General features: G+C 38.6%; 1 long non-coding RNA gene across 2 annotated transcripts in view; it reads left to right on the forward strand.

Annotated features, from left to right (window-relative positions):
- LOC140534319 (uncharacterized) overlaps positions 1 to 26,424 on the forward strand; it is a 36,724-nt gene that overhangs the window by 8,879 nt on the left and 1,421 nt on the right. The window contains exons 2-3 of one of the 2 annotated variants that reach the window (XR_011977239.1): positions 21,513 to 21,599; positions 23,222 to 24,259. This is a non-coding gene — a long non-coding RNA (uncharacterized lncRNA). The remainder of the gene's footprint in view (positions 1 to 21,512; positions 21,600 to 23,221; positions 24,260 to 26,424) is intronic. The other variant, XR_011977242.1, reaches the window with a different exon arrangement.

A 26,424-nucleotide genomic window follows, 5' to 3' on the forward strand; every position in this document is an offset into this window, starting at 1 on the left:
ATGTTTAATATGCTTGTGAGATAGCATCATGTAGCTCATTATACCAAATATAATCATACATTACACAAAATATGTTAGGCGTAGTAGTTAGTGGGACGTATTAAATATTAAAGAAAAAAAACTCCTTTGGAGTTTATAGAATACCTGTCACTCTAGCACCACTTGCGTGATAGGGTCCATGACTTACAGTTACTGTGAGATCAGGTGCCCATGTGGTTTTCCAGTCTGTGGAGTCCTGAGATGCTTCACTGCAAGTTCCATGTCATTGGATAACTAGTAGGTTTAGTCTACACTGCCAGTCACCAAAGAATTATCTGGAAAGGATTCCTGACCGCGATGGCTGGTGTAGAGGTCAACAGCATCTGTGGCTGTGAAAGCCAGGTAAAGAAAACTGCTGACTGTTGTATGTGAGAACCCCACGTTTTTGGCGGAAGGTTGCTAGTGATATTCACTTGCTGCTTATTTTATGCACATCAGTGTTGAAAAGCTTCTTCGAAACATCTCTTGTTCTGCTACGCTGTTTGTGCAGCTGACGTAAACCTTAGTGGTTCTTGTAGAGATATCCAAGTTAAATCATCTAGTGGGACTTTCCCTAACAGCTTAGATTTCAAACATTCTGTTTTACAGTTCCTGCCTGTCTTTGTGAACTCTACCATATTTAGGCTAGCGGAATTGTGGGAATTCAGTGCCGAAACTGGAGTATTGCCAAATTTAATCATTTGAGAGCAATACATTGTTACAATGTAGCATTTTACTTTTGAGAGAAATAGTTTAGTTTTTCAGTTTAGGGATTTGAATGGAAGAAATAGCTACTTACTGAAAAACACAAGCTACTATTACATAAGTATAAAAATAGCAGCCCAAGCAGCTAGGTGGTTTAGTGGATAGAGAACTGGGCCTGGAGTCCTGAAGACCTGAATTTCCAATCCAGTCTCAGATGCTAGCTATGTGACCTTGGGCAAGTCATTTACGTAATTCACTAGAGACAGAAATGGCAAATCGCTCCAGAATCTTTGCCAAGAAAACTCCAGGGACGGTATGGTCCACAGGGTCACCAAAAGTCGGATGCTGCTGAATGACTGTGTAACAACAAAACAACAGAATGTTCCCCAAACCTCTTATTCACAACTTTTAATGCAGCTTTAACTTTGTATGTCTGCTTAATAAGGAAATCAAATACATTTTAAAGTTTTATAGTTTTTCTGTTAAATACTTAAATCTTAAAGCCATGTTAATGGAAGACAGTTCTTTTGAGAAAGGAAAGAATGTAAGATTTTCCAGGGGGAGAAAGCCCTAAGCATTTCTAGGGGAAAAAACTCCATTATACATATCTGCCCCAGTTTGTTGCCTATACCTAAATAGCATGGAAAGGTCAGGTCAAACAATACAATAATTTTAAGATTCTATGCTCAGTTTGCACATTCTGACAAGTCTTATGAGCAGCACTTTGCAATATCATGGATTGAAGACACTAAAATATAAAATAATGAATAGCAAATTTCAAGTGTCAAATTTATTGAAAACATTCTTACTATGTGAAAAGAACTTTAATAATTAAATAAAATTAAATAGGTATAAAATCCAGATATTTCTTATATCTAATAACCAGAAAACTGACTGATATATAGAAGTGGATAGAAAAGAAAAATGGGCAAATCTATGACGAGGATTCTTTTTATATTTGCAACATAAGAATGATAATTTCCCAGCTTAAATGTGCCTAGGACTTATTGATGGGTCCTAGGTTCCTGCTTTAAACATCGATGTAAAATATATGCATAAGCAGGAAATTCAGACACTTTAATTTGTTTCAGCAAAGGTAGAACATCTCGATTAAGGGATTATATTTTACATTGTGCATGCAAACAAGATGCCAGTAAATGAGCTCGTTAATCGGTCTTTTTCACTTCATTAGGCATGTCCAACTGTAGACAAATGGATCTACAGAACTTCAGATTTACAGTACTTTGGAAGATGATTATTTGCTTTTATGAAAAAATTAATAAGATGCCACTAAATATGAATTCATTCTTTAATTCTACAAACTAGCTTCTCATCCCTTCTACCATTTCTACTCATCAGTCAACTCTATCATGTATCTTGAATCTTTCTCTTTTTACTGGCTTCCTTTTTTCCTACCTAAAATGCACTTAAATCTCCTCATTCTCTTTTTTAAAAGACCTATCTCTACCTTTCTCTTTCCCTCTACATTTTTAATCCCATCATTTTCCTTTTCGCCACTGAAATTATGTAGAAAGTAGCTGCATTTAAAACTCCCATTTTTCTACAACTACTTACCATCATTTTTCTGTCTTTAACATTCTGTTAGACTTCTTTTCACACTGATAATTGCTAAATTTAATGGTCTTTTCTCAGCCATTATCTTCCTTGACCTTTCACCATCTTTGGCACTGTTGACCACATTCTTTACATATTCTCTTCTACGGCTTTTCTGCCTTTACGTTTCCTTCACTGGCTCCATTTCTTCTTCCCAAATATTTAAGGAAGATATTTCCTAAGTTTCCTCTTAGGAAACTCTTTCTTCCTTCTCTCCCTTGACAATCTCTTCTTGGGACAGTGAAAAGAATATTAAATACATGGTCAGCAGACTTGGGTTTGAGCGTGTCTGTGGCTATGAGCAAGTCACTTAATCTTTCTGAGCCTGTTTACTGACCCATAAAATGTGGGAAATGTGTACTGCTTACCTCCTAGAACTGTTGTGAGGAAACAGTTTTATACTGTAAACTGCTGCTATGTCTCAGAAGTCTTTGGTTCCCTCCAGGAGGAGGGATTTTTAAGAAACTCAGAAATATTTCTAAACCATTCAGCTCTATTTGCCAAAAAGTAGTTACTCCTTAGTAGATTTTAATTCACAGACCTATAATATATAGTTCATTATTTTATTTGTCGCTGTCCTCCAGCACAATCTTACAAACAAAAGATTATTTTATATTGTTATATTTTAAATAGATAAAAAATGTAGTAGAATGCAGCGCTGGAGGGGCTGTTACTTGCATTACTGGAGCTAGTACACACCTTGATAATGTCACAAATCAATTTGCATATTACCTTCTAATTATTCCTTTAATTGAGTAGTTTAAAGTGATTTTCCTAAAGCACAGGTCTGACCCCATAAGCCTCTTACTTTGCAAACTCCAGTGGTTCCCTATTGTCTACAGGATTAAATATAAAATCCTCTGCTTGGCTTTCAAAGTACTTCATAACTTAGCCCCCTCCTGTCTTTCTAGTCTTACACCTTACCCCCTACCAGGTACTCTTCAGTCTAGTGACAATGGCCTACTGGCTCTTCCTCACTCAGGACACTCTCTCCAGACTCTGGACATTTTTCTTGGCTGTCACTCAAGCCTGGAATGCCCTCCCTCCCTGTCTCCTTCTACTGCCTTCCTTGGTTTCCATTTAGTCTCAACTAAAATCCTCTCTTATATAGGTAGCCTATCTTAACCCCTCTTAATTATTTCTCTATTATTCCCTGTTTATCCAGTACATGCTGGAGTCCATGTATGTGCTTATTTGGTGTATCTCCCATTATATTCTTAGCTCCGTAAGGGCAAGGACTGTCTTTTTCCTCTTTTTGTCTCCTCTTAGCACTAGGGCTTGACCCAGAGTCCTGCGGTGGGGAATCTTGAGTGCGGCCTTTTGACTGAGTCCAAGTTGTACAGAATAAATCCTTTTATTAAGGGGATTTGTTTTATGAAGTTTGGATCCAGTCAAAGGTCCTCACTTGAGGACCTAGAGTTTGATTGACAGATTGATTAAAGGCAGAACTTAGTTCTTTCTAACAAATTCACTGTATTCTTTGTAGTTACATCAGAATTTCAGCCGTGGAGGGTCTTGGTGTCTCTGCTATATTATTCAAATAGAAAGAAAAATAGCTCATTAATATTGCCCTTTGTAGTTTACTATATTCTTTCTCCCACAACCACCCAGTGATCTAGGTAAGACCAATATTGTTATCCACATTTTATAGATGAAGAAAGAAGCTGGGAAGCTGAAATATTACCCAAGCTAGCATACCAGATGTACTCCTGCGGGCCAGGATTTTTATCTCCCCTTTTTGTTCCCCTGTACTGTGTGGCTTCTCTCTACACTTTTCTTTCTAATAACTGTTTTCCATAGGACCCCACCCCCAGCTGCAGCTCTTCACATCAGTGAGAAGACTAACTTTGGGTAGTAGACCTTCCATGTGACTTTCTCTAACTCCATTCCAACTGATCACAAAATGTCTCCCAACTTCATGACTCTGCTTGAGTCAATAAAAGGGAGACATGAACCCGAAACAGAGAGGAAAAGCAGCTTACCAGTGTATTCAGTTCAACACAGTTCTTAACTATTTATTGAATACCCATCCTAGTAGGTACTACTGGAATTCAGAGAGGAATAAGACATGTCTGTGCCCTCATGGAACTAAGGCTTTATTTGGAGAGTTTAGATAAGGGAGCTTGGCTGAGGTGGTGATAAATGTCATGTGGTAACATATTGCAGTAGAAGAAAGGCAAGAACAAATTTACTGAGAAGAATCTAAAAAGTCATTAAGGAGATGGCATTAGAGTGGGGCCTTCAAGGATGAGCAGAATTTCAAGAGGAGCAACGATAGGAGTCTGGGATTTCCAATTGTTGGAAAATTGATGAACACAGGCCCAGAGGCATTAAAGTCCAGAGCATAAGTGGTTAATGGTGAATGTTCTTGTGGTTTGAAGTATTTGCAGAGGAGTAAGAGGTAAGTTAGAATTGTATTGCTTTGAGTAGTATGGACTAGTGGAATGAGTGTTGGCTAAGGGATCTACCTGGGTTCTAGTTCTGACTCTGCCTTAGCTATTTGTGTGATCTTGAGCAGAATCCTCAATCTGTCTCAGGTTAGATGACCATTCAGGTTTCTTCCAGATGTTAAAGTCTATTTTGTAGCTAATGGGGTGAAATTGGGTCCCCAGTAGAAGTATTTTGAGCACAGGTTGGCCCTTCTCTTTCTTCTGCTATCCTTTTCATATATTTGAAACTATGTTAGAAACTGCCTGGCTCCCTCACACTTCACTTCTATGCAGGTGGGTCTGTTTAACCTCATTTGTGAGCTCTGTTCCAACTATGTACTAACCTTAGCTCTTATTTGGAGATGACAGTGTTAGCCTGTGGACCTTCCATCACCCCAAGATGTGACGTAGAAGCCTCCCCAATTGTAATTAGGTTCATTTATTATTGCCAGTATGTTATCTCAAGAATAAGGTAGAAGCCCCAGACTTTCCTTAGTTGAAGCCAGAAAAACAGCAGTGACCATAATATTATAGGATCATGGGATCATAGAGTTAGATATGGAGGTTATCGAGTCCAAGCCCCTCATTTTTAATATGAAGGATTCTCAGGCCCAGAGAAATTGAATTTCCCTTGTTGTATGTTCTACCTCTCACTGCTATAGTAGATTTGTGCAGTGGAGAAGAGTATGAAACAGCTCACTTTCCCGTAAGGCCAAGACACACATGCTGATTGAAGGAGGAGAGGAGAGTGCTGCAGGCATGAAGTCAGCATCCTGAGGGAGAGGAGAAAGGTTTCCAAAGTTATGGAAGCAAAAAGAGATGTAGTGGCAGTAGGGAGGCAGGCAGGAGCTGAGAGACAGACATGGAGCATGGAAACCGGACTGCAGGGGACCGTGCAAACAAATAAGGATGGTGACTCCACCAAAATTCTCCAGCTCCACTGAGACTTTCCCTTTTACTATTATTGAGACTTTCCCTTTGGAAAGGGTGAGATTATTTATACAAGATGGGGAGGGAAGAGTGGGGGAGGAGTGGAGAATTGAACCCTCTGCAAAGGGAGAAGCAGAATGGCTCTATTACCCTGCTACTGCTCTGGGAGGTGAGTCCTGCTTGTGTTTTTATATACTTGAAATAAAATGGTTATATTCACAATGCTTATTGGTTGCTCATAAGTAAGCTAGCTTAAATACCCATTGTGGAGTGCCAGAAACCAGCTAAATTCCGATATTTCGCCTTGAATAAAGGTAAAATACAATACATGTTGATAATATCAGCCGTTCCTTGTGATTCTCTAAGGCAAAGTCCAGAACTTTTGTTCTCAAAATTCAGATTATTTGTAAAATGGTTTTGGGAAGTTAACAATGGATCCATCTTAAGGAACTTGTCACAAAATTGTACAGTCTGCCCTGTGGACAGAAACAGCTTTGACCTCCTACCCTCCAAGATGTGAGCAGGGAGGGGAACGGAACATTCTGTTCGATGTCTTTGATGCCTTCCTTCACCAGGGAGGAGAGATTGAGTTTAATTAATTTAATCTCCTAGGATCAGAAGAAAAGGTGACTTCTGCCTAGGCATGTGCCCCACTAAGCTTTTTGTCCATAGCCTTTATCTAGACCTATGCAGACCCAATTATATTGCAGGTGTATTGATGATGATACACAGTGTCCTGAGAAGACCACGCAGTGTCCATGAAAGAAAGGAAGGTTCAGGGTGAAACATGCCTCATGAAGACCCCATCTCAGAAGAGGTGGTCTACCAGGGAACGTTGCTTTGCCCCTGTACCCCCTGGCCAATCGCTCTCTGGAGGGTCCAGATCTAGTGCTCCATCTGTACATGCCTAGGTTCCTATACCTCTACCCCTAGGCCATCCTTCCCCCCCTTCCATTTTTATAAATTCTGAATCAGCAAAACTTCAGCTAAACCAAGCACTTCCGAATGCACAACAGAACACAGGATATGCACAGAATTACAATCTCTATTACTGGGCAGTTTGCTTTTCAAGTAAAAAATAAATTAAGCATTTTAGTTTCAAAGCTGTCCTGATTATCTGTGATTTCTTCTGGCTTTAAGTTCTTACCTATGCATTTCAAAAACATGTTTCCATGACCTGCTTGTCTTTCCTTTCTCTTTGGCAACCTTATTCCTGGCTCCCCTCGCTTCTCCCACTCTACCCCCCAAAACAAACAAACAAAAAAACCACTTTGTAATAAATATGCGTAATTGACCAAGCAAATGTCCACATTGACTGTTTCTGAAGAAGACAAAAAAAATCTTATTCTATAACGTGAGGCCATCTCTCTGTCAGGAGAACCCTTAGGTATTTTACTCCAGGAGGGGGAATAGTTAAAAGCCCACCTGCTGGGAGTCAGGAAACCTGGGTTTGCTAATACAGTACCTAGGAAGCCAGGCACATCTCTTTCCTTTTAAGGACTTCAGATAACTCATCTCTAAAATGAAGGGATTGAACTCAATGATTGGTAAAGGCCCTTCTGGCTCTGACCTTCTGTGATGTCTGTGCAATATGGTTTTCTTTCAAGGGGAAAAAAGACAAGTTTAATTAAAGGAGGATGAGGAGGCAGATGGAAACTTTTGTTGGAATTCTGAAGGGGATTTCGGAGCTATTTCAAAGACTTTAGAAATTCTTTATTATAGTTAACTCCACAACAATACTCACTGCTTTTATTTTCCTTGACATAAGTATACCTCTAGTCTGTTCACCCTTAGTTGTGTTGTGAGATCACAGATGGAAAGAAGACAGGAGGAGGGAAAAGTTAAAAGAGATTTTTCTTGAGTTAACTATAAAGAGAAGAGAAAGAGGGTATATCTGAATATTAGAGTTGGAAGGAACCATAGAGATAATTACACAAAAGTCCTTTGTGAATAAAGTAGCAAACTCAGAGTCATAAAATGACTTGCCCAAAGGAACGCAGCTAGTTAGTGGGAAAGTTGGAACCCAGGTCCCCTGACTCCCATTCCAGTACTCATTCCACTACACTACAATTCCTCTCAGGGTAAGCACCCATTGCTAATATTGTACTTCTTTCCCATATCCTGCATATTATTCTAGGTCATTGGTGAATATTTGTTGAATTGTTTCTGTGCGATAAAAATCACATAAGATTTAAGCAGTTTGTGATCAGTTAATAACAAAGGAAAAAAAATAGACATTGTCCCCTTGAGAGGAAAGAAAGGGGGCAGTGGGAGTGATAGTAGATCAGATAGTTCTGTGCTCCTGCCACCAGATAGCACTGTTGGCCCGTGAGAAGATGGTTTGTTCTTTTAGAGTGGATGTCAGAGGAAGGAGAAGACAATCACCAGGCATTCCTAGTGCTGGATAATGGAAAATTGGATTTTCTTTCTATTTATTCTGGAAGCTAAAGTCAAAGAAGAAGTTCTTACTTCTTGCTAACTCCAAAATACATAAACAATACCTAACTTTGGGAATAGAAGGGTAAACAGAAGCACAATTCACAAATTAACAAATTGCTGTGTATTACAGATGTCTGTACCTTAACAATAATGTGCTATACCAATGTTACATAGTCCATGCCATTTGAAAAGTCCTTTCCATTTAGTGTATTGTTCATTGATATTAGGCAGTCATTTGGAGAAGGTCATAATTAAGACTTGAATTTGTTTTTCAGTGAAGATGTAATATTTTGGTAGCTAGCCTTTCTTTCCCCTACTCAAGACTTAAGGGGAGTCAAACCGATTTGATTCAGCTATGAAGTCCTGCATCTACCATTTACTGCTTGTGACACTGGACAACTTGTTTGACCTCTTTCCATTTCTGTTGCCTGTCTCATAATGTCTTATGAGAGGCTGGTATAACCCTATGCAAATGTGGACTGTTTTTAATAAGGTCCACATTTCCAGAACTATTTTTCTCTCTTTGCTCACTATATCCAAGTTTTCAGGCTCCCAGGGCACAGAATTAAAGTCTTCTCATGAATGAAATGTTTGCATCATTTTGGACACTACATTATCTTGTCTTTTATTGTACTTTGTGCTAGTTTTGAAATTGATTGTCATTTCCGTGGCACTATAAAACAAGGGCAATAATTAGAGGTTAAGAAGCCACGGAAATTAGTCCAAATGAAATATGATCATGGGATTTAGAGATGAAAAAGACATTCGAGATTATCTAATCCAATCCCCACATTTTACAGATTAAAAATTGACGCAGAAAATTTAAGTCACTTGTCCAAGGCAACATAAGTAGTAAGTCACAAAGCCAGGATTGTCCTTTAAACGTTTGACAAAGATACACTTTTAACATATAGCATGGAAAAGGAACAAGAATTCAAGTGTCTGCTATATGCCAGGCATTTTACTGAGCATTTTACAGGTATGTCATTACAGGTATCTCACAACTCTGTGAGATAAGTCCTATTATGATCCACATTTTACAGTGGAGGAAACTGAGGCAGTAGTTAAATGACTTACTAGCAAGTATGTGTGGCTGGCTTTGAATTCAAGTCTTCCTGACTCCAGTGCTAGTTCATATTCTAGTGTTTCATCCCTATGCCTACTATCTGCCTCTAGCAGAGTGCCTTATACACAGTGGGCACTCAATAATGTTCATTGTATTGAAACAAAATATAAAATATTAAAAAACAAAATATTGAAATATGAAGAAACAAAAGTCTGTTTTACTATGGAAGTATTAATATTTATAGAAACTTGGTTTTTATTCTTCTTTAGATCCCCATACTTAATCTATTTCATAGTCCTCTGGTACTGTCCCCACGATACGGATCACATTTTCCATTGACACAACCCTCACTTTGATTTGGACATTTATCACCTCTCCCTTGGACAAAAGTGGAAGACTTCTTACCTCCAGTCTCTCTTTTCGATTCATGTCACCCAACTGCCCAAATAATCTTCTTAACGCACAATCTGATATCATTCTCCTGATTAAAACCCTTTAGTAGGTTCGTCTTAGAACAACATGCAAACTCATTAGCCTGGTTTTTAAGACCTTCAATCATCTATGTCCATTCTACCATACCAACCTTATTTCACACTATTGCCCTTCATAGGTCCTATCTTCCAGCTGAACTGTATAATTGAATGTTTTCCAGTGTTGTCCTATCCTCAAGACTTCATGGAAGGCCATCTCCCATGCATTACTCAGCACCACCTATTGAAATCTTTCTCTTCCTTCAAGATAAAGCTGTGATACCAGCTCTATGATGTCTTCCCAGATCCTGTCAGAGGATTCCCCTTTCTTCCATTTTTCTATGGTACTATGTCTTTATCAAGATATGGTCAAAATGGACATATGATATAGAATATATGGGAGATACCATAAGTAAATTAGAAGAATATGGAATGTATTACCTATCAGACTTATGGATAGGAGAGGAATTTATTAATGAATAAGAGATAGCATTGTGAGATGCTTTGGTTTTGTACAAATAAAATTAATGTAGAAGGAAAGCAGAAAATGGGGGGGTTTGCAGTTTCTCAGGTATTATTTCAAATGTATGGAGAACTTTTTCAAATTTATGAAAATATGTGTCATTCTCCAATTGATAAATGGTCAAAGGATATAAACAGTCAATTTTTGGATGAAGAAATCAAAGTGCTCTCTCTATATGTGTGTATGTATATGTACACATATATAGTTATATGAAAAAATCTCTAAATTATTGATTAGAGAAATGCAAATTGAAACAACTTTGAGACACCTCATACCTATCAGATTGGCTAAAATAATAGAAGGGGAAAATAGCAGATGTTGGAGGAGATGTGGAAAAATTGGGACACTAATAATACACTGTTGGTGGAAATTATGAACTGATCCAATCATTTTGGAGAGCCATCTGGAATTATGTCCTGTGTTTATCCTTGACCCAGCAATGCCGTTATTAGGCTGTTTCCAAAGGTGATCAGGGGAAAAGGAAAAGAATCTTTATGTTCTAAAAATATGTCTAGCATCTCTCTTTGTGGTGGCAAGAAAATGGAAATTGTAGGGATGCCCATCAATTGGGGAATGACTGAACAAATTGGAGCATATGATTGTGGTGGAATATTGTTGTGCTATAAGAAATGATGAGCAGGTTGATTTTAGAAAAATGGAAAGCCTTTCATGAAATAATGAAGGGCGAAATGTGCAGAACCAAGACAATGTTGTATACAGTAACAGCAATATTGTTAGAAGAATAACTGTGATTGACTAAATTATTCTGAGTATTATGAATATTCAAATCATCTACAAAGGAAGATGCTCTCCACCTCCAGAGGAAGATCTGATAAATAGAAGTATGCATAGTATGGTTTCACACACACACATACATGTATATTTATGTATATACACACATATATGTACATATATGTATGTGTGTGCTTGGGAAATGGTAGTGTTCTTTTGGGAGGGAGGGAAGGAGACAGTTTGGAACTTAAAATATAATAAAAAAAATTTACTAAAAAAAAATACTTTGTCAGGATCCCCGCTTTGCTTTCATGCTGTTGTACTTTGTATTCTACTTAATTATGTTCTGTCATATCCCTTTACTTGACTATAACCTTCTTGAGGACAGGGAGTGGGCTCTTTTTCATCTTTATGTCTTCAGGGTCTAGCACTGAATATATGTTGAGAATTGACTTGAATCTATATAAATGTTACTTTGGAAAGCAAATCTTGCATAGAAAGTATTTCTAATCAGTTGTGATTAAATATCCCTCTTTTATGAAGAATTTATGCACCATTTTAATTTTCTGACCTGCTAATGATCATAACTCACAATTCTAAAAAGTTTATTATTCGGCAAACCCAGTGAGAGAATATTGATTAAATATTGAAAAAAATTGAAATTGGACTCAATTTCAGAAAGTCTGGAAAGACAGAATAGTTAGTTATCTTTAGGACAATTAGAATTTTAAGAGACACGAGATTATAGATGTAGAGCCGAAAGTACCTCTAGCATGTAGCTAGTTCCTGTTCCTCTTGTTATAGATGAGGAAAAGAAGGTCCAGAGAGGGTAAGTGATTTGACCTTGGTCCCACAGGTCCTAAGTGGCAGAGCAGGAGTTGGAAACTAGGTACTCTCACTTCCAGTCTAGCAATCTGTCTTCTTCATGATACAGTAGAATACAGTCATTTTGTTATGATTCTATTTTAAAAGAGAAGAAAAACAAGCTAAAAGTATTTGGTTTCAGTGAATGCTGACAGCAAAAAACTCTTAGGGATTCTTAGATAATGTCCACAAGAATAATCCAGCTGGAAGTCTACTTTGTTTTAATGTACATGCAAGTGGAAATACCACTATGGAGGCAAAGAATTGGTAAGCACACATGCTTCCTTTGGAGTTATTTGATTGTCCATAGGGTCATATCACTGTAGTTCTTCAGCGTGTCAGCTATTTATTCTTTGTTGGGAGACATATTCCCTCATGTGTGGCCATGATTCAAATATAGAGACAGTGATGTTCTCCAACTCCTGCGGAAAAACAGTATTTTATATTTGTATATACCTTGCAGAGCTCACATTTGTATGACGTTTTATGATTGATAAAGTACTTTCTTCAATGATTCTACATGTTGGGGATTGAAGTTATCCCCATTTTACAAATGAGGAAACTGAGGCTCAGAGAAGGAGAATAACTTACTTATTCACCATCACACAGCGAAATAAGTATGAACTGCTACTCCAGCTGGGCTGGGTGGCTATATAATTCCTCTTTCCTCTCTCTTCTCTCCTCTCTCCTCTCTCTTCTCTCCTCTCTCCTGTTAATGGGGATTTCATGATTTCTGTTCTGCTTCCCCTTAGTCATATTGTAGACCTTGTACCTCTCTGGAAATTCCTTTCCCCTCCCCCCTTCACCTCCCAACCCCCTAGCCAGTCCAAGTTCTGTTTGTCAACTCATTCTAGTGCCAAAGGTGTGGATCAAAGAAGAACAATTTTTACTGTGCTCCTGCAGAACCCCAGCCGAACTCAATATGCTTTGTATGTACTTAATAAATGTTTATTAAACATTTTTTTGGGGGGATCCAAATTCCTGTTTTACTGGAGCCTCAGCTCTGGTCCACTGGAGCCTTCAACAGCAACTTGATGGTGGAGAGAGTTTAGAGTCCTAACTGTAACTTTGCTCTCAAGAAGAAGGGTCCCAAAGGGTTCCTTTTCTCCAGGGCTGTAGGAGGGATTATTTCTGGTTTCTCCATATGGAATTCCAAGTACATTTTCCATACAAACATTTATATGTAGTGGTTAGTTTTTTAAAATAGTTTTATTAGTAATGTGTGGGATGGCTCAGGTCCCTACATAAATCAATTACTCAGAGGCCTCTCAACGTGATGACAGAAAAGAGATTTATTCGATTCTCGAAAATCTGGACAATCCTACAGCAGTTCACCTGGAGTAGGAAAGCCGAAGACAAAGAAAAGGCAGTGATTTATATAGACTCTAACGCAAGTCCCTTCCCCCCACTGACCATTATTCTCATTAGCTGAGAATATGATCTTACATTCTAGACACGAAATCTAACCAATCCCTTTTGAAATGAAGACATTGAAGAATTAGGTAAACTTTATCGAATCATTGAGACCCTAATGTACTACACAGTTTTATATCCTTATATGGAATTATTCTGTTCTAAAAATATAGTAACCTTGAGCCTCTCAGTCTTACCTCACCCCTGGGAGAAGAACTACAATCTGAGAAGTCTTCACTAAACCTATCCCACTCAGTAATATTCTTCTGGTGAACCATGGGTTAAATAGACTTTCTGGGTTGGTAAGTTAACCTCACCATCATATGTAATATTCCAAGCTCCAAACAACCCCTTGAAAATCAACTTTGTACCACATACCAAATTTATACCACTGTAAGTTGAGAACTAGCTGTCTTTTCCCAAGACAAGAGAAAGCCATGTATAAGTTCAGAGTAAAAGTCACCTCCAACGTTATGTAAAGGAGTGAGCCAAGGAAATGAAACCATATTTTAGTGTTTCTCAGAAAAAAAGAAATAAAATGTTTATATATTGAGTCAGGCCCTTGTCCTAATAAGTATTTCATGGTGGCACCACAAGAGATTTTCTTGTATACTCAGATGCCAATTTCAGAGTTAGAAATGAACTCCTAAATCGTCTGTTTTCCCTCAAAAATCTACCATAGATTTAAATAGCAAACCATGTACCCTAAATCTTGTCTGAGCAGATGATTATTCTGATATCAGTGTAGAATAGGTTCTATTGGACTGAACCAGTTCTTGATCGATCTTGAGTAGCCAACATAGATTCAGAATTTTGATTCCTTTTCAATGCTAGTAATAAGACAATCTCTTGCTCGTGGTTCTCCAAATTTGTCTAATGAGCTACCCCTAAAAGGAGGTGGTAAATATAATGCTTGACAGAATATAATTAAAAGTGTGTGGGACTGAGATAGTGCATGGTTTACTGTAGAAAATAGTCTACAAAAGTGTGCCTCTTCTCATGTTTTAATTAAAGATATTTTCAATGTTAGAATACCACAAAATTCCCAATCTGATATCTCATTGTAGTGTGAAGGTTATGTTCCCCTTTAAAGGGAACATAAGCTTTGGCAAGTTTTACCAAACTAGAAAGGCTTTGAGTAAGGCATTGGAGACAGACTGTCTGCTTCCCTTTTCCTGCCCCCAGTATGACCCTGAACAGTGGGATTTCTCCTTCCTTACAAACCTTCCTACCAATGTGTCCTTCCCTTTTCCCTCTCCCACTCCCACACCCTGACAAAGCAGTTGTTCCACTTTGATCCTTGGGCTCATTTCCCCCTTCCAGCACCCTGGCTGTTGGGCAGTTATGACCACTCACACCGATTGAGTGAGCTGGCTGTTATCAACCAGTCATTTTGATAAGATGGAAGGCCAGGGTGCCTGCGTTATCATGGACTCTGCAGATGCACCCTCCAGACCCCTAAGTCTTGCTGTATGTCCTGTTGATGTTTCATAAGAACCTTTGGGCTCTGCCATCTACCTTGCCACTAAAACCTGAGGACCACCAAGTCTTTCACCCTGCCTTACAGCAAAACTGTCCTGTGTGTGATCTTTTCCAATTAGAATGTGTGCTTATAGAGAACAGGGACTGTATCACTTTTCCCTTTGTATCCTCAATACTTAGCATAGGGAGCTGAATAAAATAATGGCTTTTAAATGCTTTTTCATTTATATGTTAATTGCCAAAAATAAATCTGGTTAAATACAGAGAATTTCATTATCTGAATGTTAACCACCAGTCAGGTATTAGCCCTCAAATCCATTTTTTAAAATCTGGTCCAGGTCTTTTTTCTACTACCTCCCATGGAGGGTGGAGATTGCAGGTTAAAGTAGAGACTGAAACTTTCAGAGGCACCTAAGATGTCTTTTTGTCCCATGTGACTAGGATTGGTCAAAGGAATAGGGAGTGCTATGCATTCACAATCTTACTTCACCTTCTAAAATCCATGCAGGGCCTCACAAATACAAATAATGCTTATAAGCATCACTCAATCCAGGGCCCAGATTTAACTGCACATCCATGCAAGTCCTCTATTAAGTCTTTCCAACCATACTGTAAGAGTTAGACTCGGTTCTTTGGTTATGTCCTCTTTATATGGTAATTACTGTTCTTTCTCATTCAATCAGGAACAGTCTGAGTCTTCTTCCCTTGTTCTTGAGATAAGGTGCTTGCAACAGCATATTCTTAAAACAAAATTAACATGATTAATGTTAAATAAAAAAACTTTAAGAAGTCTACTTTATCTACTTTTCATCTTCTCTGAGGGTCATAAGCTCAGGCTAGCACTGATGAAGTTTTTGGGAGATAATAACCCATGGCATATGCAAAATATCAAAGTGGTCCTCAGTCCTTCCAGCTTCCCCATGACTGGTAAAGTTAGAAAAGGGGGTAGAAGTAGCTAAGAATCATATAGTTCTTAGTCTGTAAACACTAATATAACTATTGATATTATTACTATTAATGGAGTGACATTAAAAGATCTGATCTATATCCATATTGATAATCTTGCTATAAAATAAACCAGAAAGTATGTTTTTGAATGGCCTTATATATATTAAAGGTCACAAATGGAGACAACTAAATATATGTAGAAAAAAACTATATTGGAAGCCAAACAATTATAAAGACACTCAAGTCAGCTTTAAGGATGTCTAAAATGTTGGAAAGAAAAAGATAACTCCTGACAATACTTCCACCCAAAAGTCATGACCAAAAAAGCAATAGCAACTGGAAACCTACGTGCCTATTTCCCTATGTCTATACAACTTTTATACATAAAGGGCATCTTTGCTTGGAAAATGAGAAGGAAGCAGGTTCTTGCAGGTTATTATCTATGGAAAGCCACATCTTTATGGTTACGTAACTGAAAATGAATAGTAAAGTATCTAAGACCCCTTATCCTTTATTGATTTTTGGAAAAAAAGTCTTTGACTAAGTAGGACAAAATACAGCCTTCAAGGATCTTCTTCACCAGTGTTTGGGCTATGCATTCATTAACTTTGTGCCAGACTATAACAGATACAAATATAGAGATAATTTTGTGTAACAATGGACTATTCAATCACTCAAATATTAAGTGCCTACCATGTGGCAGGTGCTGTGCTAGACACTGGACATTCAAGTATATAAAATTGCAGTGAGTTTACATTCTAATGAGGAGACAAGTTCATTTAAATATTTAGACAGCATAAATAAAAAGTGGATACATATGATAGGTATTAACGCAGAGAGAGTAACTGAATACAAGGTATTGTGAGAAAGGGCTATAGCAGGTGAAGGGATCAGAAAACAGCTTCATGCAGAAAATGAGGTCTGAGTTGCTCTTAAAATTTGATCTTAAAAGAAGAAAGGGACCTTTTAAGGCAGTGGTAAGGAAGTAATACATTCCAGGCATGAGAGAGAGCTAGTGCAACAGCATGGTAACAAGAGTATTGAGTATTGTGAGTGAGGAACAGAGAGAAGGTCAGTCTGTCTGAAGTGGGAGTAGGGAGTAGTGTTGCAATGAGGCTGTAAAGGTAGGTCGGTTGTGAGAACTCTAAAACCTAAACAAAGGTTTTTATATTTTATTACAGAGGCAATAAGAAGACACTGGAGTTGGTTGGTATGCTTAACTAAGGTGCTCACCAATATATAGAAATGTTTTGTAAAATGCAAACAAAAGAATTCTGTATTGATGTTAAGCTTTCCACAGATGAAATGTTACTAGTTGCATCAAAACCCGGAATACATCTGCAGTGAAATATACATCCATAGGAAAGAGATAAGTGTAACCATTCACAATGCAAAGACAAATTGGATGAAAAAAATGTTACACAGACTCTGACATTCAACTAATGTAAAATTAATCTACCAGTAAGAATACATTAGAAAAGAACTGTAATGAACTAGCTCCAGAATCAAGGACTAGGAGGAGATCGTGCTGGATTAAATTTAGAACTAATGCAAGGCACTGTATTTGATACTGTGGATATAAGTTCAAAAATAAATAAATAAGCTCAAAATAAAGGAAGTACAAAACTAAATATAACTATATAACTCCTTGCTACCTTTCCTGCCTTATTTCATATTATTCCCCTTTATATACTCTACATTCCAATCAACCTGGCCTAGCTAGTCTCCATTTCTTTATGACGTCATCTCATGCCCTTGTGCCTTCTCTCATTATTTTAAAACTTTACATTTAAAACCTCTCTTCTTTCAAGGCCCACCAGTTTTTAGAACTCCTAAAAGTACTTCATAATACTTTGTGTTTCTTTATTTAGGTACACGTTGTTTATCTCTGCTGTCCCTCCCCTCTCCTTCCCACCTGTGGGTTCAACAATTCAGTTTTGATAGAAGTTTCACTCACTTTGTGTTCCAGCCAAATTGGCCTCATACCCTGTACATGACATTCCATCTCCCACCTCAGTGACTTTGCATAGACTGTCCCTTTTACCCAGAACGTTGTCTCTCCTCACCTCTGCCCCTTTAGAATACCTTGTTCCTTTGAAGGCTCAGTGCAGAGGCCAGATCCTATATGAACTCTCCATGGTTACAGCTCTTCCTTTCCTCTGAACTGATTTTGAATTTATGTAACATATAATACTTTGTATTACCTTGTGTAAATTTTCCCACGTATATTGTGTCCCCCATGTAAACTCCTTGACAGGGCAAGCAAAAAATAAAAATAGTCCCTGTTCTTAAGCATATAGTCTATTTATATGAACCGCTATCTAGTTGTATCGCAGTGGGTGAGGGAGAAAGGAAACAAGTATTTATTAAGCTCCTACCATGTGCCAAGCACTGTGTCAAGCATTCTAGAAATATTCTTTGATATCTACGATCACTTATGTCTTTTTAATCCAAGTATATGACTTTACATTCATCACTATTTTTCATCTCATTATATCTGCCTGACTCATTTGGAATTTTCAAGATCTTTTTACATCCTGTCTAGTCTAATATGTGATTGCCTTTATGGTTTTTTAAAAATTTAATTAATTTATTTGTTTTCAGTTTTCAACAATCACTTCCATGAGTTTTAAATTTTCTCCCCCTCCCTCCCCAAGACAGTGTGCAATCTTATATGGGTTCTAACATACATTTTTATTAAGCACATTTTCACATTAATCATGTTGCATAGAAGTATTAAAACGAATGGGAGAAACCATGAGAAAAACCAAACCAAACCAAAACATAACACAAGAGAAAAGAGTCTGCTTCATTCCACCTTCCAATTCCATAGTTCTTTCTCTGGATGTGGATGGCATTTTGCCTCAAGAGTCCTTTGGGGTGTTTTAGGTTCTTGCATTCCTATGAAGGGTGGAGTCTATCACAAACAGTCCTTGCACACTGTGGCAGTTACTGTTGTATGACGTTCTCCTGGTTGTGATTATCTTTATGTTATCTGGAAATCTATTAGTAATGCCATCTATGCTTTCATCCAAATAATTTGATTTTTTAAAAAATACTGAATAGAACAGGGTCAAAGATCCCTTCCAGTTGACATCAGTTCATTAATGACTACTCTTTGGGTTTGGCCATTCAACCAATTTCAGATTTAAAAAAATTTTTTTTTCCAGTTTCAAATTTACCTAATTGTACCGTCATCTAACCCATGTCTGTCCATCTTGTCCACAAGGATAGCAAGAGAAACTTTGTCAAATGCTCCACTGAAATCTACATATATTATTTCTACAGCATAAAGGGACAACCACCTAGGAGAAAAATGTATATTTGCCTAAAATTTGTGGTGTAGCAATAGTTGTTAATGTAGGCTCACCATGTACTATAACTGGTTTGCATTTGTCAAATATGTAATATCATTTGTATCAATGAATGATTTGTTTCACAGAAGGGGTGGCAAAGTAGGTGGCATAGACCAACAAGGAGGGAGGAACTAGGTTACAGTGAATCATCTTTTAAAAGGAGTGAGTAAGTAGCTCTGGATTATGGTTGAATACTTTGCTTTGTATAATTTTGTACTCTCAGGAAGAACAAACTGAAGCCTTACTGATGTCCAAAGTATTTAACAGATGACCTCACAAGCAAGGTCTGATGAAGGGTTTATCCCTTAGAAAAATCAGGTTAATCCTTTACTGCTCCAGATGCTTGCATATGTGATATGAGAAAATTATTCTGTTTCTCTGTTTTAAAACTTTGCTATGTGCTGTGTAAATATGTTCTTTTTTTTAAAAAAAGTTTTAGTGTGGGTAAGGATTTTAGTGACTTCTAGACTTTTGATAATAAAACAGAAACTGAGCTGCTAAAACTTGCAAATTTCTAAAAGTTTATTAGTTGCATGCTTATTTCCAGAGAATGTATTGAAAGAGGGAACCAAAAGTACCTAGAGAAGCCAACTGCCAAGTAAACAGCTGATTGGGAAAAAAATTTTTTTAGGGATTTTTATGTGGAACAGCAGTATCATAATGGAACATTTAAAAAATTTTCCTTTCTGATGATCCATTAGCAGGGGAATTACTTCTCAGGCCACAGGGCAGTACTGGCTGGAAAACAGTGGCCAAGAATTCTCCATGCTTTTGAGCTCTATAGACCAAGTTGTCCTCATCAGACAGTACTGGTAGACCCAAAGTTTGATTCCAGAAAGAGTCAGTTACTAGTTGAAGGAGTACAGAATATAAAACAAATCATGGTTAGAGATAAGAGATATGTTCAGAGCTCAGAAAAAAGTGTGTTGGTCAGAAACTAGGTATCTACAATCTGAAACAGTTTGAAATGAAGGTTAGAGTTCAGCTGTAAGAATGGTTGATTAGGTGAGTCCTTGATCAATTTGATGAGTTCTCCAACTGTTTTAATGAGATGACATGGGAATGGCCTCTTTTTTTTTGGAGGCCTCTGAGTAGCCAATCCCTGTCTTATTCAGAAAAAACTGGGTATCCAACAAGGTCTGAACTTGGACAGAATCCCTGCATCCCTTAGGTCTTTTAAGTCCACCTTTCTTGTTTCTCTGAACAGGTGTCTGTGAATAATAATCATCCAAGTATTCAGAGCACCTTCTTCACATTCTATGAGGCAGATAATTCCAGTATTACTACCCTATTTTACAGATAAGGAACCAGGTTCAGAAGGATTAAATCACATGGGTCATAGAGCTGATATGGCGTTGGAGCCCAGGTCTCCTCACTTCAAACCTACTGTTGAAATGCCTTGCATGAGAAGTAGAAAGACAGACTTTTGAAGCCAAACTGTCTCAGAAGCATCATCATCTTCTGCAAATCTTTTGATATGACAGAGGTGGTTGTGATGAGTTGCCAGGTGGTGTCAACTCCAACCTGAGAGAAAGCCAGGGTTCCATTAAACAATGACAATACTTGCAATTTAGTTTCAGTCAAGAAATATTTCTTGAATCTCTATTATCTGCTGTGCTGGACACGAAGCAGGAAAGAAAAATGAAAATATCTGTTCTCAAGGAATGAAGTCAAGCTGGGAAACAGGAGAGAGAAAGACAATAAAATAAATATAAACCCATAGGAGAAGTAATCCAGAGTTCTACAGGAGCTCACTGGAAGGATGCAGTAGGTGCTTAAGAAGTATTGGTTGAGTGGAATTGGATTGAGGGAGAAATTATTTTTAGCTGTGAAGGTTCCACTGAAGGGGCAGCATTTGAGTTAGATGGACATTTACTTGGATCTAAAAGTTTGAATTTTTTGCAGCTTGCTCTGCTTTATTATCTTTTAAAATATGGTAATTAGTAACACATTTTATAGTTTTAAGAAAGGTTTGTATTTTGATAGAATGAATGCACTTGAACATATTTGACTCATTTCACCACACCAATGAAAAGTTAGGGTCATGAAGCCGTCAACCAGATCATGTGGTTTAGGATTGATGGGAACCCTGATACGTCAGAGTACAGGTCAGTATCCACCTGGAATGAATTCAGGCACTCAAACCATCTTCTACCAATAGAAGCTGGCTGGGTGAACCTGCAATTTAATGGGTGTGAGACTGATGCTTATATGCAAAAAAGGGACACTGAAAGGATCTGGATGGGATTAAGGAGTGGTAAATAGTCTGAGGTGCGTCAGGTGCAACAGTGAAAGTACTATCAAGTAGGCTAATGAGGTGTTCTAGATGGGATTAAGGAATGATTGGTATATGCAACTAGTCTGGCATGGGCCAAGAACAACACTAAAAGGAATATCAAGTAAGCTAATTAGGTGGTCTAGGTGGGCTGGGGTGGCTGGAGGTGCCAGTGATCTGGGCTGATGAAATGTAAGGGAAAATTCAGGGACTGAGTTGCTTTCAAAGACATAATCTTTTCCTTTTAGGGATCCCAATCACAGACACAATCTTTCGGTTGAGAAGAAACTACACAAACTATAGGTGTCACCAAGGAAGAAAGAACAGCCTAGAAGGTAATGGCAAATGTGTGCTTTATCTATCCACACCAAAAAGACTACAATGCAGTAATCTAGAATGTGGAAACCATCAACTTTTCCCCTGAGTCAGTGGTTTTAATGAGGCTGACAGGGTAGGTGACCGAACAGCATGGAGGGTGGAACTGGATTATGTGATTCATCTTTTAAAGGAGTGAGTGCTGATTAAAAATGTAGAGATCAGAGTTAAATTGTGTAATCAGAAGGCTAAATTCTCACTATTCGCTCCCACCTTTGACATCTAACTTAAATTTACAAGGGGAAAAAGTAGCAGGTGATTCTGACTAGTGAAGAAACAAAAGTTTTTCTGTACCTCTCTGTTTCTAAACAACATGAATGTATTCATTTAGTCTGCTCTGACAAGATCCCCAACATCATTACTCTTTTCTTTGGAGGGGTCATAGGGAGAAGGAGCTAAGTTGCTATGGAGGAAAAAACTGAAAGTTATGGTTTAGGACTTCTAAAAAATAAGCTTGCTACTAAAGCAGAGTTGCATGTTATGCATTAGCCTGAGAGCAAACATACTTCTTAAAAGTGTGATTCATTTTAAGAGGTTTCGTTGCTGCCTAGGATCAGGACTAGGCATTTTTCCACCCCAGGGGTGACCTGGGTATTGCTGAAACACCCCTGACTTACTTCCTTTCAAGTCATACCTCACTTTGGTACACACACATACACATACACACACACATGTGAATGTGGATGTATAGATCTATGTATACATGTGTGTATGTATATATTATAGATGTGTATGTATTGTATATGTGTGCATACAATGCACATCTATGCGATCTGCACACATGTTCATATAAATATACACATATGTATGTGTATATATATACATATATGTGTGTGTATACATACATTTGATTCCATCATGCAGTTAATCTTCTATTAGAGAATCCAGGAGGAAAGGCTCATCAGTAGTGTTCAAATTGGCAGAAAGATCAAAGAGTGAGGCCTGAGAAGAGCCCACTAAATTTGCTAACCTTTGTGAGTTTGTGAGAATGGTTTCAGTTGAATAATAGGTTTAGGATCCATATTTTGAGGGACCAAGAAATGAATGGGTGAGGAGGAAATAGAGACAGTCAGTGTAGAATGATTTTTCTAGGCATTTGGCCATGAAAGGTGCCAGATTTAAAATTATAGTGTGAGGATCTGATAGGTTCAAGTGAAAGTTTTTTGTTTTTTGGGGTTTTTTTAAGGATGAGGGAGGCCAGAGCATATATTTAGGCAGCAGAGGAGCCATGAGATTGAAAATGAGAGTAAAGGAAACTGGGGAGAGATGAGCCATGGGACAAACTCTTAAAGGGTTGGGGTCAAAGAAAGGCACGAGGGCTTAGTCCTGACCAGGAGGAGAGACTGAATCAATTAACAGGTAAAGAAAAATGTAGAGTGGTCTTAAGGCTCAGTTTTCTTAAGTAGATAATGTCTTCTGAGAGAGTGATAGCCACAGTGTTCCTGGGGTAGGGATGTGTGTGTGTTCGTCCTTTGTTGCCAAAGAAGACCATGCCATCAGAGAAATAATGACATGACTTGCACTTGACTTTGTTCTGAGTGAGGGAGGGCTGTGCAAGTCACCAGCCTCACTTCTCCTCCAGAGCCATCTGAATCCAGTGACCAGATATTCATCAGGATGACTGCAGATGACCCAGGATGAGGCAATTGGGGTTAAGTGACTTGCCCAAGGTCACACAGCTAGTGAGTGTCAAGTGTCTGAGGTGAGATTTGAACGCAGATCCTCCTGATTCCTGCACTGGTACTTTATCCACTGCACTACCTAGCTGCCCCTTGCTAGTCATAGGACAAGGGAGTACCACTTGAACAGAGTATTCAGTTGAGTAGAGTAAGGGGAGGACTGGTGGAAATGGATTGGGAGGAACATCATGTGTAAAAGAAGCCACTAATATGGGGCAGTACGCAGCCATAAATCTCTTCACAGTCCTCCCCGTAACCTGGCACCATGGTCAAGGAATTAGGTGGCAGTGGCAGCCTCCAGGGTCACATGGCAAGGGGGACCTCTACTCCCAGGGAGCGTATAGCTGTTTCACTTCTTTCCAGTCCTGAAGCAACCTGGATTGAGGCCCTGAGAGTAGTGTAGAGAATCTGGTTCCTCTTTGTTCATGACCATTATCCATTTGCCCCTGGCGATGATGCAGGGCTGAGCAGGTGTGAGCATTTATTATGATATTCTATAAGTGATTGATATTTAAAGGTTGCTTAATCAGTTAATTAATTGACTAATTTGTCTAGGGGGAAAAGTTGACTAGTTTATCTCAGGCCTTTTAGATTAGGAAGATTCTGGATGCTGTAGCAGGGAGCTGGAGCCAAGGAGTCAGATAGAGACCAGATTATATGAGAACCAGGCATGGAAGAGGGCAACTAGGTGGTGAAGTAGATAGAGTACCAGGCCTGGAGTTGGGAGGACTCATCTTCCTGAGTTCAAATCTGGCCATAGACACTTAGCAGCTGTGTGATCCTGGGCAAGTCACTTAACTCTGTTTGTCTCAGCTTTCTCATCTATAAAATGAACTGGAGAAGGAAATGGCAAATCACTCTGGTATCTTTACCAAGAAAACCCCAAATGGGATCTTGAAGAGTTGGAATGACTGAAAATGCCTCAACAACAACAACAAAAGGTATGGAATGGTTGGAACCATTGTGTCTTCAGTGTCTTATAGCCCTATGGGCTCTCCCTGTTGTTCGTTGTCCTTTATTCTCCAAAGGACCATGGCATCAGGAAGGTGATGCTGTAACTTGTAAGTGAATTGGATTTAAATGAGGGAGGGCTGTGCAAAGTCACCAGCCTCACTGTCTCCTCTGGAGCCATCTGGGCTCAGTGGCAAGATATAGCTCAGGATGACTGTAGATGGCCCTCAGAACTCGAAGGACCCCTAACCCAATCCTTTAGCTTTGCTGATAAATAAACTGAAACCCAGACAAGTTAAGGGATTTGCTTGAGGTTGTTCGCCTAGTAAGTGATAAAACTATGATCTTAATTAAATTCTTCTAGCACCAAAATCATTGTTCTTTCTTGGGCCTCTACCGTTTCTTTAGAAAATTGGGTCCTATAGACTTGCTGGAGACTTAAAGAATCATAGGATTGAAGATTAGAGTTGGAAGGGATAGGGCAGCTAGCAGAGAAGTGGATAGAGTACAGGCTGAGTTCAAATCTAGCCTCAGATATTTTATTAGCTTGTGTGATCTTGGGCAGGTCACTTAATTCTGATTGCCTTAAAAAAAGTCTAACCCTCTCATTCTACAGATATGACATTCCTTGCCTTTCATTCAAGGCATTTATAACTTCTAGTTGTAGGCCCAATCTACTTTTTTAGATTTGTGTCTAGAATCACTTATCAGTGAATTATAGATTTTGTTCTGGAAGGAGGGTATCTAGGTCAGGCATCTCTTCATTTCCCACCTGGCAACACTCTTCTGGGTTTCTCTATCATCCCATGGGCTCTTCTATATAGACCCAAATTCTGTCCATTACGGCCTCTTTTGATCTGTTCTTGAAGTTGCAGTCCTGGACAGCCTATTTTAATGAGATTAAATAATTTTTCTGGCTGAAGAGTTAGATTGTACCTTTGGGTAGCATAAGACTCTTGAGAATTTTTCTGGAAATTCCCAGAAGGACATCCTGGCAAATATACAATGGATTTATACTACATTGGGGCAGAATTATGGTGCAGACTGAGTCAGTCTTCCCCAGGGAAATGAGCACAGAGAAGTAGTCCACATCTGCCATTCACAAGAGAAAATGGAAATGAGAACCAAAAGACAGAAGTAAAATGCCGAGGAGGTTGGGTGAGATCAGGGCTGAATACAGAGGCTTATGGGCCATTTATTTGTGGTTGATTTATTGACTAACCCAAACCTGAGGAGGCTGGACGTGGCGTGTATATATAAACTGACTCTACCTCTTGGTTGGGGCTTGATGATCTAGCTGGCAGAGGTCTTACAGAATCTCATATAAAGTTTTTACGAATACAATTCTACTCAATTTGAAAAAACACTTGTTGATCATCTACTATGTTTAAGGCACTGTGCTCAAAGCTACTGTATTCCTTGATTCATTTGGAATTCAACACCTTCCAGATTCTTCCCCAATCATAATCAAGTCACAGAAACATTCCCAAATCTAAGAACTTTCTCCTCTTTTAGACGAGGAGTATCACTGAGCAATAGAAAAGGGTCTGAGTCTTGGATTAACCCCTTCCGAGCTGTCCCTTTGGGTCAGACCCTTCATCTCTTTAAAACTTGATTCTCATGTTTGTACTAACTACTTCTTAAGGGGACCATTTTGGCACAGCAGGAAAGCAGCCCCTCTCCCTCCCACCTGGGGCAAGCCTGAGAAATGTGTCTTCAAATTGTAATAATTTATGATGTGAAAATAATATGAGTCAACAAATATTAACCATCAAAGATATACTAGGGCCTGGTAATACAAGGTAACACATAAGCAAGAATGTGCTGGTAAATGTTTAAACCTTGGGTGGGCGCTTTGAAGGAATTAGGGAATTCTCAAAGGTAGATGTAAGGAAGAAGTACGTATCAGCCAACAGGCACAGCCTTTGCAAAGGTGTGTAGATAAAAGATGAGAGATTGTGGGAAAAAAAAAGACCCAGCAGGAAATAAATCTAGTTTAGCTGGAGTGAAGAGTATGTGAAAGGGAGTAATGTTATAATACGCCTAGAAAGGTAAATTAGATCCAGATTGTGAAGGGCTTTAAATGACAAATGGAGTTTGTGTTTGATCCTAGAGGTAATAGGGAGCCCTGGGGGCTTCTTGAGCATGGGAGTAA

This window comes from Notamacropus eugenii, chromosome 1 (genome assembly GCF_028372415.1).
Source record: "Notamacropus eugenii isolate mMacEug1 chromosome 1, mMacEug1.pri_v2, whole genome shotgun sequence".
In the NCBI taxonomy this organism is placed as follows: Eukaryota; Metazoa; Chordata; class Mammalia; order Diprotodontia; family Macropodidae; genus Notamacropus; species Notamacropus eugenii.